Source organism: Arachis ipaensis, chromosome B10, assembly GCF_059453495.1.
Source record: "Arachis ipaensis isolate K30076 ecotype BB chromosome B10, ASM5945349v1, whole genome shotgun sequence".
In the NCBI taxonomy this organism is placed as follows: Eukaryota; Viridiplantae; Streptophyta; class Magnoliopsida; order Fabales; family Fabaceae; genus Arachis; species Arachis ipaensis.
Window position 1 is genome coordinate 26,478,348 of NC_142435.1, and position 15,415 is coordinate 26,493,762.

General features: G+C 38.4%; 1 non-coding gene across 1 annotated transcript; it reads left to right on the forward strand.

The window, feature by feature from the left end:
- Window positions 1–12,908: 12,908 nt before the first annotated feature.
- LOC148579474 (small nucleolar RNA R71) lies at window positions 12,909–13,016 on the forward strand. The gene has a single exon (XR_015896648.1). It is a non-coding gene; the product is annotated as a small nucleolar RNA R71 (small nucleolar RNA).
- Window positions 13,017–15,415: the final 2,399 nt, after the last annotated feature.

Here is a 15,415-nt window from a genome sequence, read left to right on the forward strand (position 1 = left end):
CAAAGGCATTATACTCACACATGCTCCTAAATCACACATGCAGTCAGAAAATACTACACCACCAATAGTACAATTAACCATACATGGACCTGGGTCACTACACTTTTCAGGTAAACCTCCCATTAAAGCAGATATGGAACTACCTAAAGGAATAGTTTCTAATTCATTAATTTTGTCTTTATGTATACATAAATCTTTTAGAAACTTGGCATATTTAGGTACCTGTTGAATAACATCAAAAAGAGGAACAGTTACCTCAACCTTTTTGAATATCTCTACCATTTTGGGATCAGGTTCCAGCTGCTTCCTGGGCTTCCTTGCAAGTTGTGGAAATGGAATGGGAGTGGTGTCTTCTGCAGTGTCTGCGCCCTTTGGTGCTTCCTCCTGTGGTTGAACTTCTTCTTTTTCAGCTATGTCCTGTATGTCCTCTTCCTCTTCAACATCTTCTATTTCCACTACCTCTTCAGCTGAGGCGTGTTCTGGTGGGCTTGGCTCCTCCTGATTCCTCTCCTACAGTGTGGTTCCGGACCTTAGGGTGATGGCATTAATGCCACCCTTTGGATTGGGTAATGGTTGAGAGGGGATTCCACTGGAGCTTAAAGGCTGGTTATTGGAGTTATTCATTGATCCAATTTGTGAGACAAGAGCTTGCAAAGTAGAGTTCAGACCATTTAGTGTAGCATAAAGGTTATTTTCCATGGTCTGTTGTCTCCGATCAATAGATTGTAGTAAGTCATCATTAGAAGATGAAGAAGGATAAGTAATTTGAGAGGTCTGCTGTTGGGTATTCTGTGGTCCTTGGGATTGCCTCAGGTGAGGTGCTCTGTAAGGCTGGTTCTGGTTCTGCTGCCTGTTGTTGTTATTATTCCACCTCTGATTTCCCTGATTGTCTCTGCCTTCTCTGTTGTTGTTGTCCCTCCAATTCTGGTTAGAATTGTCCTGCCATCCATGGCTGTAATTGCCACCCTGATTGTACCCTTGGTTGGGGCGGTCATAGAAGTTATGAGTGGCTGCCACGGTGTTGTCTTCCTGCTGGAGCTGCGGATATTCATCAGTATAATGGCTATAATCAGCACAGACTCCGCAAACTCTCTGTGGGACTAACTGTTGGCTTTGCTGTGGTGGAGAAGGTTGAGCTTGCTGAACTTGTTGTTGATTCAATTGCATCTACTTCAGCAAGTTGGTCATTTCACAGATACTCTGAGTTAGAGCAGCAGTCTCTCTGCTAGAGGATACTTCTGCAACGGCTTTTGAACGGCCTTGTTTCTGCCTGTGATTCCGAGTAGATTCAGCTAAGTCACTGATCAATTGCCATGCCTCATCAGTGGTTTTGTACTTTTTCATAGACCCATTGCTAGCACTTTCCAATGTGGTCTTATCTTGAGGCCTCATGCCCTGTGTGACGTAACCGAGTAACACTATCTTGTCAATCATATGGTGGGGGCATGCTTCCAGAAGATTATTGAAGCGCTCCCAGTATTCATAGAGAGTCTCGGATTCGTCCTGAACAATCATGGAAATGTCTTTCCTCAGTTTATCAGTAACTTCAGCTGGAAAGAACTTTTCCAAAAATTCTCTTCTAAGTGTATCCCATTCGGATACAGTTGCTACGGGTTGAGTGTAGTACCACTCTCTTGCCTTTCCCTCAAGAGAAAACGGGAAAGCTTTCAACAAAATTGAAGTTTCATCTGCACCATCACGCCTGACAGTAGAACAGGCTGCTTGAAAATCTCTCAGGTGCTTGATAGGCTCTTGAGCAGGTAAGCCATGAAACTTGGGCATCAAATTGAGCAGTGCAGTCTTTATTTCAAAGTCTGTAGCCACCGCTGAGTGATGCGCTTGAAACGGTTGCATTGTAAAATCAGGGGCTCCAGCCTCCTGGATAGTAACTCTCCTAGGTGCTGCCATGTCACCTACACGTAAATCAACCGAATCAGTAGAACGGGGGCTGGTTTCTTCCTCAAATGACGTTTCAGATCCGCCCTCAGAGAGGACTAACCGACGCCGAGCTTGCCTTATTCGTGAAATAGTTCTTTCAATCTCAGGATCGAATACTGGCAAGCTTGGATCAGGAAGTGAACGCGTCATCTAATGAAAGAAACAAGTAGCTCATAGTAGCAAGATAAAATAAAATGCAAATAAATAAATTTCAATCAATAACTTAGCACTCTATTGCAACACCCCGGCAACGGCGCGAAAAATTGACGTGGGGGAAATTGGCGAGTCAAGAATTGTTATAAGATATGCGTTGCAAGTATAGTTCTTAACTAACCAGAATTTCGCTTATCAATTTAGAAGGGTGTCACAAAAATTAAAATTAAAATACTGGGAGTATGAATCCCAGGTCGTCTCCCAACGAGTTGCAGAAAGGTGTGCTATTTTATTAATCAGATGTTTTCAAAATGGTTTGAGTTGAATAAACAGGAAATTAAATTAGAGAAATTAAATAATTTAAATAAAAGCCTTGACTGAGAGTAGATTAGTTGGAAGCCCTATTCTTGTTGAAGTACTCTCAAGATTAATTGATAATTGAAGGTTGTTCTGTTTAGTTATCCCTTACTAGGTAAGGGAAAGTCAAACAAGTTGGAATGCTACTTCTATTCACAAGTTTCGACCCACTCAATAAAAAGGGATTGGTGTCAGTGACTAGAGGGAAATCCAACAATAAACCCAATTACAATTTTTATTTTGAGCATTCCAACTCAAGGGTTCCTTTCAATCAACTCCCCATCAAGTTAGGGAACTACTCGCTCATTGTGAATGTAGAATTCACAACATAGGAAAGGGAATTAAAGAAAGACATGATAAATAAAAATCAAAGAAATCAATTAAAAATAAAAGTAATTCTTGTATTAATAAATTCTAAAATAATCCAATAGTAAAATTGAGTAAATTAAAGGACATGGAAGAGTAAGAGCCAAGTAAAGAAAACGAACTAGAATGACAAAGTCTTGATGAGGTAATAACTCTTCTCAATATCCCAATGCAAAAAAGCAATAGAAATAAAATCCTAAGAACTATGAATGTGTAGAGAGAAAACCTAGAGGAGGAGTAAAACTAGATCTAAAAACTAAAATTGTGTAGAATGAATGTTGTTGTTGGTTTCTGCATGTTCTCTAGCTCAAGTCTGCTTTTCTGGGCCGAAAACTGGGTCAAAGCAGGGCCCAAAATCGCCCCCAGCGAATTTTGCAGATTATGCAGATCGCGCACGTCACGCGATCGCGTCATTCATGCGGACGCGTCATTTGGCGTTTTGCCCTACCACGCGAGCGCGTCGTCCACGCCTCCGCGTCACTTGTGCTATTCCAATCTGCGCGGTCGCGTGAGCCATGCGGCCGCGTCACTTCTCGCTGGTCATCTCCTCAATTTCTTATATTCCTTCTAATTTTGCAAGCTTCCTTTCCAATCTCCAACTCATTCATGCCCTATAAAGCCTGAAACACTTAACACACAGATCACGGCATCGAATGGAATAAAGGAGAATTAAAATGCGTAATTAAAAGTCTCTAGGAAACAAGTTTTCAATCATGTAATAATTTTAGGAAGGAAATATAAATGCATGATAATTATATGAATAAGTGGGTAAAGATCATGATAAAACCACACAATTAAACACATTATAAACCATAAAATAGTGGTTTATCATACATCTTCTAGCCACTTACTTTCCTTCTTGTGTGCATTGTTCTCTCTCTATGATTGTGATCCTTAATTTGTCTGACTCTATATTTCCATTGTTATATGTATGAATACAAGTACATGATTGAGGCCATCAATTCACTTAGCTACTTACCCAAATGACCTTACCTTATAACAACCTTTTGATGAGCGGATAATTTATACCCTTTTTGGCATTGTTTTTACATAGTTTTTAGTATGTTTTAGTTACTTTTTATTATATTTTTATTAGTTTTTATTCAAAAATCACATTTCTTGACTTTACTATGAGTTTGTGTGTTTTTCTATGATTTCAGATATTTTCTGGTTGAAATTGAGGGACCTGAGCAAAAATCTGATTCAGAGGCTGAAAAAGGACTACAGATGCTATTGGATTCTGACCCTGCTGCATTCGAAATGGATTTCTGGAGCTACAGAAGCCCAATAGGCGCGCTCTCAATTGCGTTGGAAAGTAGACATCCTGGGCTTTCCATTAATATATAATAGTCCATACTTTGTCCGAGATTTGATGGCCCAAACTGGCGTTCAAAGTCAGTATAAAACATCTTGGCGTAAAACGCCTAAACTGGCACCGGAATTGGAGTTAAACGCCCAAACTGGCACCAAAGCTGGCGTTTAACTCCAGGAATAGCCTATGCACGTGAAAGCTTCAATAGTCAGCCCAAGCACACACCAAGTGGGTCCCGGAAGTGGATTTCTGCACTATCTGCACTTAGTTACTCATTTTCTGTAAACCCTAGTTACTAGTTTAGTATAAAAACTACTTTTAGAGATTTTTTTTACGTCTTTTGACCAGTTTTTATCTTATGCTATCATAGACTATTGTTCACGTTTGAAGGCTGGCCTCATGGCCATGCCTAGACCTTTTTCACTTATGTATTTTCAACGGTGGAGTTTCTACACCCCATAGATTAAGGTGTGGAGCTTTGCTGTTCTTCATGAATTAATGCAATTACTACTGTTTTCTATTCAATTCACGCCTACTTCTTCTCCAAGATATACTTTCATACTTAATTCAGTTACGTCAGAATGAAGGGGTGGCCTGTGACAATCACCCAATCTTCATTACTCGCTTAACCAAGATCGCGTGCCTGACAACCACAAAGCGGTCTACATGATGTTCAACGTAGTCATTGGACGACAGCTGGAGTATATTCTCTTGGATATCTAATACACGGACCGAGTCCGTGAGATTAGTATCTTCGTGGTATAGGCTAGAATTATTGGCAGCCATTCCTGGGATCCGGAAAGTCTAAACCTTGTCTGTGGTATTCCGAGTAGGATCCGGGAAGGAATGACTGTGACGAGCTTCAAACCTACGAATGTTGGGCGCAAGTGACAGTGTGCAAAAGGATCAATGGATTCTATTCTGATGCTAGTGGGAACCAACAGATGATTAGCCATGCGGTAGCTGTACCTGGTATTTTTCATCCGAGATGAACAATCCGACAGTTGATTAGCCGTGCAGAAACCGTAGAGAATCATTTTCACTGAGAGGATCTTACAACTTGCCATGGAAGGAGGTAACGCATGGTTGGAAGAAGGCAATAGGAAAGCAGAGGCTCAGAAGCAATAAAGCATCTCCAGACGCTTATCTGAAATTCCCACCAATGAATTACATAAGTAACTTTATTTTATTTTATATTTTATTTATCTTTTAATTATCAAAACATCATAACCATTTGAATCCGCCTGACTGAGATTTACAAGGATGACCATAGCTTGCTTCAAGCTAAAAATCTCCGTGGGATCGACCCTTACTCACGTAAGGTTTATTACTTGGACGACCCAGTGCACTTGCTGGTCAGTTACACGGAGTTGTGAGAAAAGTGTGAGGATCACGATTCCGTGTACCACCTTTGCAACCAATTTTGAGCCTACGCTTAACCCACTTATTCTTAATTTTAGCACATCACAAGCCAAAAGCGGAAAACCATGAATGTCCTTATTGTGAATCCTTGAATAGCTTAGGCTAGAGCGTGTGTGCCATTCAAGTGTGGAAAAACGGGGGGGGGGGGGGAGCATCGGTTGAGGTAAAAGCATCTTATTATTTTTGTTAAAAATATTGGGAAGTGGATACATACTCATGTGTTGATTAAATGTATAGACCTTATGCATTGATATTCTTGTATATAGTTTGAAAAAAAAATGATGAGAAAAACAAAAGAAAAAAATAATATAATAAAAGCGAAAAAAAAGAGAAACAATAAAAGGGGACAAAATGCCCCAAAGTAAGACCTAAAGACAAATCAATGCATATGTATAATGATCAAAAGTAAATGCATGAGTATGTGAAAGAGTGAGGAATGGGTAGTTAGATTAGTACATAATTGTATAGGATGTTATATAGGTTAGGTGGGGAGTTTAAGTTAATCGAAGGATTTAATTTTTAGCCCACTTAGCCAAATATATAACCCTACCTTAACCCTAACCCCATTACAACCTAAGGAAAGACCTCATGATATATGTATGCATGCATAGAACAATTGTTGATTGTTAGAGGAAGAACAAATTTTGGAAGAGCATGAAGTAGGGGAGGATTGAGTGATCAACCCTATACACCGAGCGAATAAAGTGCAAATACTTTCGGTGAGGGGTTCGAAGCTCAATTCCTTGTTCCCGGCTCTCGCGAGCATTCTTCATGCAAGCCATGCGTATTTCACTTTGATGACTAAAATTGGTAGAGTTCATACATTACCCATCATCTTGCCCTATGTGCATATATATGTGTGTTCTAGGAAGAGTGAATTGCTCTTGACTAAGTAGATTGCATTCCATGAGTCTCATTCTCTTGTGATCCTTCGATCTTTTGCTTTCCTTTAGCATGAGGACATGCTATACTTTAAGTGTGGGGAGGTTGATGGTGCACAAAATTGTGCACACAAAATTGTGATGCACACTTTTCACAACTCCGCACAACTAACCAGCAAGTGCACTGGGTCGTCCAAGTAATACCTTACGTGAGTAAGGGTCGATCCCACAGAGATTGTCGGCTTGAAGCAAGCTATGGTCATCCTGTAAATTCCAGTCAGGAGGATTCAATTGGTTATGACATTTAGATAATTAAAAGATAAATAAAATATAAAATAAAATAAAGATACTTATGTGATTCATTGGTGGGAATTTCAGATAAGCGTTTGGAGATTCTTTGTTGCTTCTAAACCTCTGCTTTCCTATTGTCTTCTTCCAATCATGCGTGCTCCTTTCCATGGCAAGCTGTATGATCCTCTCGGATGAAAAATACCAAGTACGATCTCTGCACGGCTAATCAACTATCGGATTTCTTGTCTCGGATGAAAAATACTAGGTACAGCTACCGCACGGCTAATCATCTGTCGGTTCTCACTAGCGTCGGAATAGGACCCTTATCCTTTTACACACTGTCACTGCACCCAACATTTGCAATTTTGAAGCTCGTCACAATCATCCCTTCCCAGATCCTACTCGGAATACCACAGACAAGGTTTAGACTTTCTGGATCTCAGGAATGGCTGCCAATTGGTTCTAGCCTATACCACGAAGATCCTAATCTCACGGACTCGGTCTGTGTATTAGAGACCCAAGAGAATATACTCCAGCTATCGTCCAATGACTACGTTGAACATCATGTAGACCGCTTTGTGGTTGTCAAGCACGCGGATCTTGGCTAAGCGAGTAACGAAGATAGTGGGTGATTGTCATGGGTCACCCCTTCATTCTGACTTAACTGAATTAAGTACAAGAGTATATCTTGGAGAAGAAGTAAGCGTGAATTGAAAGAGAAACAATAGTACTTGCATTAATTCATGAAGAACAGCAGAGCTCCGTACCTTAATCTATGAGGTGTAGAAACTCCACCGTAGAAAATACATAAGAAAAAATAGTCTAGGCATGGCCACGTGGCCAGCCTCCAAGTCCAAGGATGATAATATCATAATCCTCTAATACAATAGTAAAAAGTGCTATTTATACTAAACTAGTTACTAGGGATTACAGAAAATGAGTAACTAAGTGCAGATAGTGCAGAAATCCACTTCTGGGGCCCACTTGGTGTGTGCTTGGGCTGAGAATTGAAGCTTTTACATGCATAGGCCATTATTGGAGTTAAACGCCAACTTGGGTGCCAGTTTGGGCGTTTAACTCTAGTTCTGGTGCCAGTTTGGGCGTTTTACTCTAGAAAAGGGTCTCTGGCCTGCATTTAGACGCAAATTTGGGCCATCAAATCTCGGGAAAAGTATGAATTATTGTACATTGCTGAAAAGCCCAAGATGTCTACTTTCCAACGCAATTGAGTGCATGCCAATTGGGTATCTGTAACTGTAGAAAATCTATTTTGAGTGCAGGAGGGTCAGAATCCAACAGCATCTGCAGTCCTTTTTCAGCCTCTGAATCAGATTTTTGCTCAGGTCCCTCAATTTCAGCCAGAAAATACCTGAAATTACAGAAAAATACACAAACTCATATTAAAGTCCAGAAATGTGATTTTTTCATAAAAACTAATAAAAATATAATAAAAAGTAAGTAAAACATACTAAAAACTATGTAAAAACAATGCCAAAAAGGGTATAAATTATCCGCTCATCACAACACCAAAATTAAAATGTTGCTTGTCCCCAAGCAACTAAAAACAAAATAGGATAAAAAGAAGAGAAAATACAATAAATTCCAAAAACATCAATGAAGATTAGTTTCAATTAGATGAGCGGAACTAGTAGCTTTTTGCTTCTGAACAGTTTTGGCATCTCACTTTATCCTTTGAAGTTCAGAATGATTGGCATCCATAGGAACTCAGAATTCAGATAGTGTTATTGATTCTCCTAGTTCAGTATGTTGATTCTTAAACACAGCTACTTTATGAGTCTTGGCCGTGACCTTAAGCATTTTGTTTTCTAGTATTACCACCGGATACATAAATGCCACAGACACATAACTGGGTGAACCTTTTCAGATTGTGACTCAGCTTTGCTAGAGTCCCCAGTTAGAGGTGCCCAGAGCTCTTAAGCACACTCTTTTTTGCTTTGGACCATGACTTTAACCGCTCAGTCTCAAGCTTTTCACTTGACACCTTCACGCCACAAGCACATGGTTAGGGACAGCTTGATTTAGCCGCTTAGGCCAGGATTTTATTCCTTTGGGCCCTCCTATCCATTAATGCTCAAAGCCTTGGATCCTTTTTACCCTTGCTTTTTAGTTTAAAGGGTTACTGGCTTTTTCTGCTTGCTTTTTCTTTTTCTATTTATTATTTTTCACTTTTTTTTCGCAAGCTTTGTTTTTCACTACTTTTTCTTGCTTCTAGAATCAATTTTATGATTTTTCAGATTATAAATAACGTTTTTCTTTTTTCATTATTCTTTCAAGAGCCAACAATTTTAACATTCATAAACTTCACTATCAAAAATATGCAGTGTTCAAGCATTCATTCAGAAAACAAAAAGTATTACCACCACATCAAAATAATTAAACTATTTTCAAGATAGAATTCAAAATTCATGTACTTCTTTTTCTTTTTCAGAAAAATTTTTTCATTTAAGAAAGGTGAAGGATTCATGGGACATTTATAGCTTTAAGACATAGACACTAGACACTAATGATCATGTAATAAAGACAAAAATATAGGCAAAACATAAAGCATAAAAACTGAAAAACAGAAAAATAAGAACAAGGAAATTAAAGAACGGGTCCACCTTAGTGACGGCGGCTAGTTCTTCCTCTTGAAGATCCTATGGAGTGCTTTAGCTCCTCAATATCTCTTCCTTGCCTTTGTTGCTCTTCCCTCATGGTTCTTGTTGAGGTCCATGAGTGGGCTCTCTTGTTTACTCCATCCTCTTCTTAGTGATGGGCTTGTCTCCTTCAATGAGGATGTCTTACTCTATGACAATTCTAGCTGAATTGCATAGGTTACAGATGAGATGAGGGAAGGCTAACCTTGCCAAAGTAGAGGGCTTGTCCGCCACCTTGTAGAGTTTTAGAGGTATGATCTCATGAACTTCTACTTCCTCTCCATTCATGATACTATGGATCATGATAGCCCGGTCTATTGTAACTTCAGACCAGTTGCTAGTAGGAATGATAGAGCGTTGTATGAACTCCAACCATCCCCTAGCCACGAGTTTGAGGTCAAGCCTTCTTAATTGAACTGGCTTGCCTATTGAGTCTCTCTTCCATTGAGCTCCTTCCACACAGATGTCTATGAGGACTTGGTCCAACCTTTGATCAAAGTTGACCCTTCTAGTGAAAGGGTGAGGATCTCCTTGCATCATTGGCAAGTTAAATGCCAACCTCACATTTTTCGGACAGAAATCCAAGTAATTCCCCCGAACCATTGTGAGCCAATTCTTTGGGTTCGGGTTCATACTTTGATCATGGTTCTTAGTGATCCATGCATTAGCATAGAACTCTTAAACCATTAAGATTCTGACTTGTTGGATGGGGTTGGTGAGTGCTTTCCAACCTCTTCTTTGAATCTCACGTCGGATCTCCGGATATTCACTCTTTTTGAGCATGAAGGGGACTTCGGGAATCACCCTTTTCTTGGCCACAACTTCATAGAAGTGGTCTTGATGGACTTTTGAGATGAATCTCTCCATCTCCCATGACTCAGAGGTGGAAGCAATTGCCTTCCCTTTCCTCTTTCTAGAGGTTTCTCTAGCCTTAGGTACCATTAATGGTTATGGAAAAATAAAAATCAGAGATTTTTCCCACACCAAACTTAAAAGGTTTGCTCGTCCTCGAGCAAAAGAAGAAAGAAAGGAGTAGAAGAAGAAAAAATGAAGGAGATGGAGGGGAAGGTTAGTTTCGGCCAAGGGGGTTTAAGTGTGTATGATGTGTGAATTTAAAGGTGGTAAGGAGGGGTATTTATAGGGTAAGAGAGAGAGGGAATTCGTGTATGAGGGGTTAGGTTTGGGAGGGAAATGTTTTGAATTTGAATGGTGAGGTAGGTGGGGTTTTATGATGGATGGATGTGAATGGTGATGAGGTTGTGGGGAAGAGGGTAGGATTTGATAGGTGAATGGTGTTTGGGGAAGAGGTATTGATGTGATTGGTCAAGGGTATTTGGGGAAGAGTGTTATAGAGAGGTAAGAAGAGGAGAGAGAGTGAGTTGGGGTGGGTGGGGATCCTGTGGGGTCCATAGATCCTGAGGTGTCAAGGAATTCTGCTTCCTGCACCATTCTGGCATTTAAACGCCCTCTGTGTGCCATTTCTGGCATTTAACGCCAACTCTGCTACCTTTTCTGGCATTTAACACTCGTCAAACACGCTTTTCTGGCGTTAAACACCAGGCTAATGCCCATTTCTAGCGTTTAACGCCAACCTGGCTGCCAATTCTGGCGTTTAATGCCCAGAATGCTGCCAGACTGGGCGTTAAACACCCATTCTGCTATCCTTACTGGCGTTTAAATGCCAGTAAGCCTATCCTCCAGGGTGTGCTATTTTTATTGCTGTTTTTGATTTTGCTTTAATTCTACAGCTGTTTTTTTTTTTACTTCACGTGATCATCAACCTAAAGAAAACATAAAATGACAATGGAATATAAATAAATATAATTAAATAACATTGGGTTGCCTCCCCAATAAGTGCTTCTATAATGTCAATAGCTTGACAGTGAGCTCTTAGAGAGCTTCACGGAGACTCAGAGTTTGATGGTGGCCTCCCAACACCAAACTTAAAAGTTGAGTGTGGGGGCTCTGTTTTACTCTGTATTGAGAGAAGCTTCTCATGCTTCCTCTCCATGGTTACAGAAGAAGATCCTTGAGCCTTAAACACAAGGTAATCCTCATTCAATTGAAGGACTAACTCTCCTCTGTCCACATCAATCACAGCTCTTGCTATGGCTAGGAAGGGTCTTCCAAGGATGATGGATTCATCTTCATCCTTCCCAATGTCTAGTATTATGAAATCAGCAAGGATGTACAGGCCTTCAACCTTCACTAAGACATCCTCTACAAGTCCATAAGCCTGTTTCATTGATTTGTCTGCCATCTCTAGTGAGATTCTTGCAGTTTGTACCTCAAAGATCCCTAGTTTCTTCATTACAGAGAGTGGCATGAGGTTTATACCTGACCCCAGGTCACACAGAGCCTTCTCAAAGGTCATGGTGCCTATGATACAGGGTATTAAGAACTTTCTGGGATCCGGTTTCTTCTGAGGTAATTTCAGTTGAACCAAAGCATTCAGTTCATTAATGAGCAATGGATGTTCATCCTCCCAAGTCTCATTACCAAATAACTTGGCATTCAGCTTCATGATTGCTCCTGGGTACTGAGCAACTTGCTCTTCAATAATATCTTCATCCTCTTCAGAGGAAGAATACTCATTAGAGCTTATGAATGGCAACAATAAGTTCAGTGGAATCTCTATGGTCTTTGTTTGAGCCTTAGATTCCTTTGGTTCCTCAATAGGGAACTCCTTAGGGGTCAGTGGACGTCCATTGAGGTCTTCCTCACTGGAAATCACTGCCTTTTCCTCCTCTATAGGTTCGACCATGTTGGTTATATTTATGGCCTTGCACTCTCTCTTTGGATTCTCTTTTGTATTGCTTGGGAGAGTACTAGGAGGGATTTCAGTAACTCTTTTACTTAGTTGACCCACTTGTGCCTCCAAATTTCTAATGGAGGACCTTGTTTCAGTCATGAAACTGAGAGTGGTCTAAGATAGATCAGAGAGTATGGTTGCTAAGTTAGAGAGGCTCTGCTTAGAATTCTCTGTCTGTTGCTCAGAAGATGATGGAAAAGGTTTGCTATTGCCAAACCTATTTCTCCCACCATTATTATTATTGAAGCCTTGATTAGTCTTCTGCTGATCCTTCCATGAGAAATTAGGATGATTCCTCCATGAAAGATTATAGGTGTTTCCATAGGATTCTCCCATGTAATTCACTTCTTCCATTGCAGGATTCTCAGGGTCATAAGCTTCTCCTTCAGAGGAGGCTTCTTTAGTACTGCCGGATGCAGCTTGCATTCCAGTCAGATTCTGAGAAATGATATTGACTTGCTGAGTCAAGATTTTATCTAAGCCAATATAGCATTCAGAGTATCAATCTCAAGAACTCCTTTCTTCTGAGTCATCCCATTATTCACAGGATTTATTTCAGAAGTATACATGAACTGGTTATTTGCAACCATCTCAATGAGTTCCTGGGCTTCTGCAGGTGTTTTCTTCAGATGAAGGGATCCACCAGCAGAGTGGTCCAATGACATCTTGGACAATTCAGACAGACCATCATAGAATATACATAAGATGCTCCATTCTGAAAGCATGTCAGAAGGACACCTTCTGATCAATTGCTTATATCTTTCCCAAGCTTCATAGAGGGATTCACCTTCCTTCTGTCTGAAGGTTTGGACTTCTACTCTAAGCTTGCTCAACTTTTGAGGTGGAAAGAATTTGACCAAGAAAGCATTGACCAGCTTTTCCCAAGAGTTCAGGCTTTCTTTAGGTTGTGAGTCCAACCATGTCCTAGCTCTGTCTCTTACAGCAAAAGGGAAAAGCATAAGCCTGTAGACCTCGAGATTAACCCCATTGGTCTTAACAGTGTTACAGATTTACAAGAATTCAGCTAAGAACTTATGAGGATCTTCCAATGGAAGTCCATGAAACTTGCAATTCTGTTGCATTAGAGAAACTAATTGAGGCTTAAGCTCAAAGTTGTTTGCTCCAATTGCAGGAATTGAGATGCTTCTTCCATAGAAGTCAGAAGTTGGTGCAATAAAGTCACCAAGCATCTTCCTTGCATCTCCACTATTGTTGTTATTTTCGGCTACCATGTCTTCTTCTTTTTCGAAAATTTCTGTTAGGTCTTCTCCAGAGTTTTGTGCTTTAGCTTCTCTTAGCTTCCTCTTTAAAGTCCTTTCAGGTTTAGGATCAGCTTCAACAAGAATGTTCTTATCCTTGTTCCTGCTCATATGAAAAAGAAGAGAACAGAAAAGAAGAGGAATCCTCTATGTCACAGTATAGAAATTCCTTTATGTGAGTAGAAGAGTAGAAGAATAGAATGAAGAAAGGAGAAGAAGAAGAATTCGAACACAGAGAGGGGGAGAGGGTTCGAATTTTTAAGAAGAGAAGTGTTAGTAAATAAATAAAATAATTAGAAAAAGATGAGAGAGAGTGTGTATTCGAATATTTTAATTAAAAGAAAAGAAAAATATTTTTGTTTTTATTTTAATTATTAGTTAGAATTTGAAATTTAAGAAAAGAAATAAAATAGAATTAGAATTTAAAACAATTAGTTAATTAAAAAGAATTTTGAAAAAGGGGTTAGTGGTTTTCGAAAATTAGAGACAGAGAAAAGTAGTTAGGTGGTTTTGAAAACTTTTTTTTAAAATCAAACAAAAAAGTCAAGTAGTTAATTGAAAAAGATTTGAAAATAAATTTTGAAAAGATAAGAAGTTAGAAAAAGATTTTGAAATTAAATTTTGAAAAAGATATGATGGAAATTTATTTTGAAAAAGATTTGAAAAAGAAATTTAAAAAGATTTGATTTTTGAAAATTAAAGTTGATGACTTGACAAACAAGAAACTAAAAGATATGATTCTAGAATTTAAAGATTGAACCTTTCTTAACAGGAAAGTAACAAACTTGAAATTTTTGAATCAAAACATTAATTGTTAGTAAAGTTTTCGAAAATATGAAATAAAATTAAGAAAAAGATTTTGAAAAATTTATTTTGAAGAATTTTCGAAAACCATGAAAGAAAAATAAAAAAGATTTGATTTTGAAAAAGATTTGAAAAGATAGAATTTTTAAATTGAAATTTTGACTTGACTAACAAGAAATAACTAAATTTTTAAAAATTTTTGACCAAATCAACTCAAAATTTCGAAATTTATGAGTAAAATAAGGAAAAGATATTATTTTTTATTTTTTTTGAATTAATGAAGAAAGAGAAAAACAACAAAATGACACAAGACATAAAAATTTAAGATCAAAATAACTAATGCATGCAAGAACACTTTGAATGTCAAGATGAACACCAAGAACACTTTGAAGATCATGATGAACATCAAAAATATATTTTTGAAAATTTTTTTAGAAAAGAAACACATGCAAGACACCAAACTTAGAAATTTTTAATGTTTAGACACTAATAATTTGAAAATGCATATGAAAAACAACAAAAAACACAAAACAAGAAAATCACAAGATTAAACAAAGAAAATCATCAAGAACAACTTGAAGATCAAAGAAGAACACAATGCATGAATTTTCGAAAATTTTAAGAAAATTAAAAGATTGCAATTGACACCAAACTTAAAATTTGACACTAGACTCAAACAAGAAACACAAAATTTTTTTGGTTTTATGATTTTATTAATTTTTTGTATTTTTTTCGAAAATTTTTTGGAAATAGAAAATAAAGAAATTCAAAATTTTTAATAAGAATTCTAGGATTCGTGCAATGTTAGTCTAAAGCTCCGGTCCAAAAGAATTAGACATGGCCAAATGGCCAGCCAAGCTTTAGCATACAAATACAGAAATGTCCTTTCTACAATGGAAAGTGGAAACCTCGGTGCAAAAGATTAGACATGGCCTAACAGCCAGCCAGGCTTCAACATATCTCAAGAAGCTCTAGAATTCATTCTTAAAAATTCTGAAGAACAAATATATTACTTTTTTTTGAAAATAAATATAAAAAGCTTAAACATAAAATAAAATTACCCAATCTAAGCAACAAGAAGAACTGTCAGTTGTCCAAACTCGAACAATCCCCGGCAACGGCGCCAAAAACTTGGTGCACGAAATTGTGATTTACACTTTTCA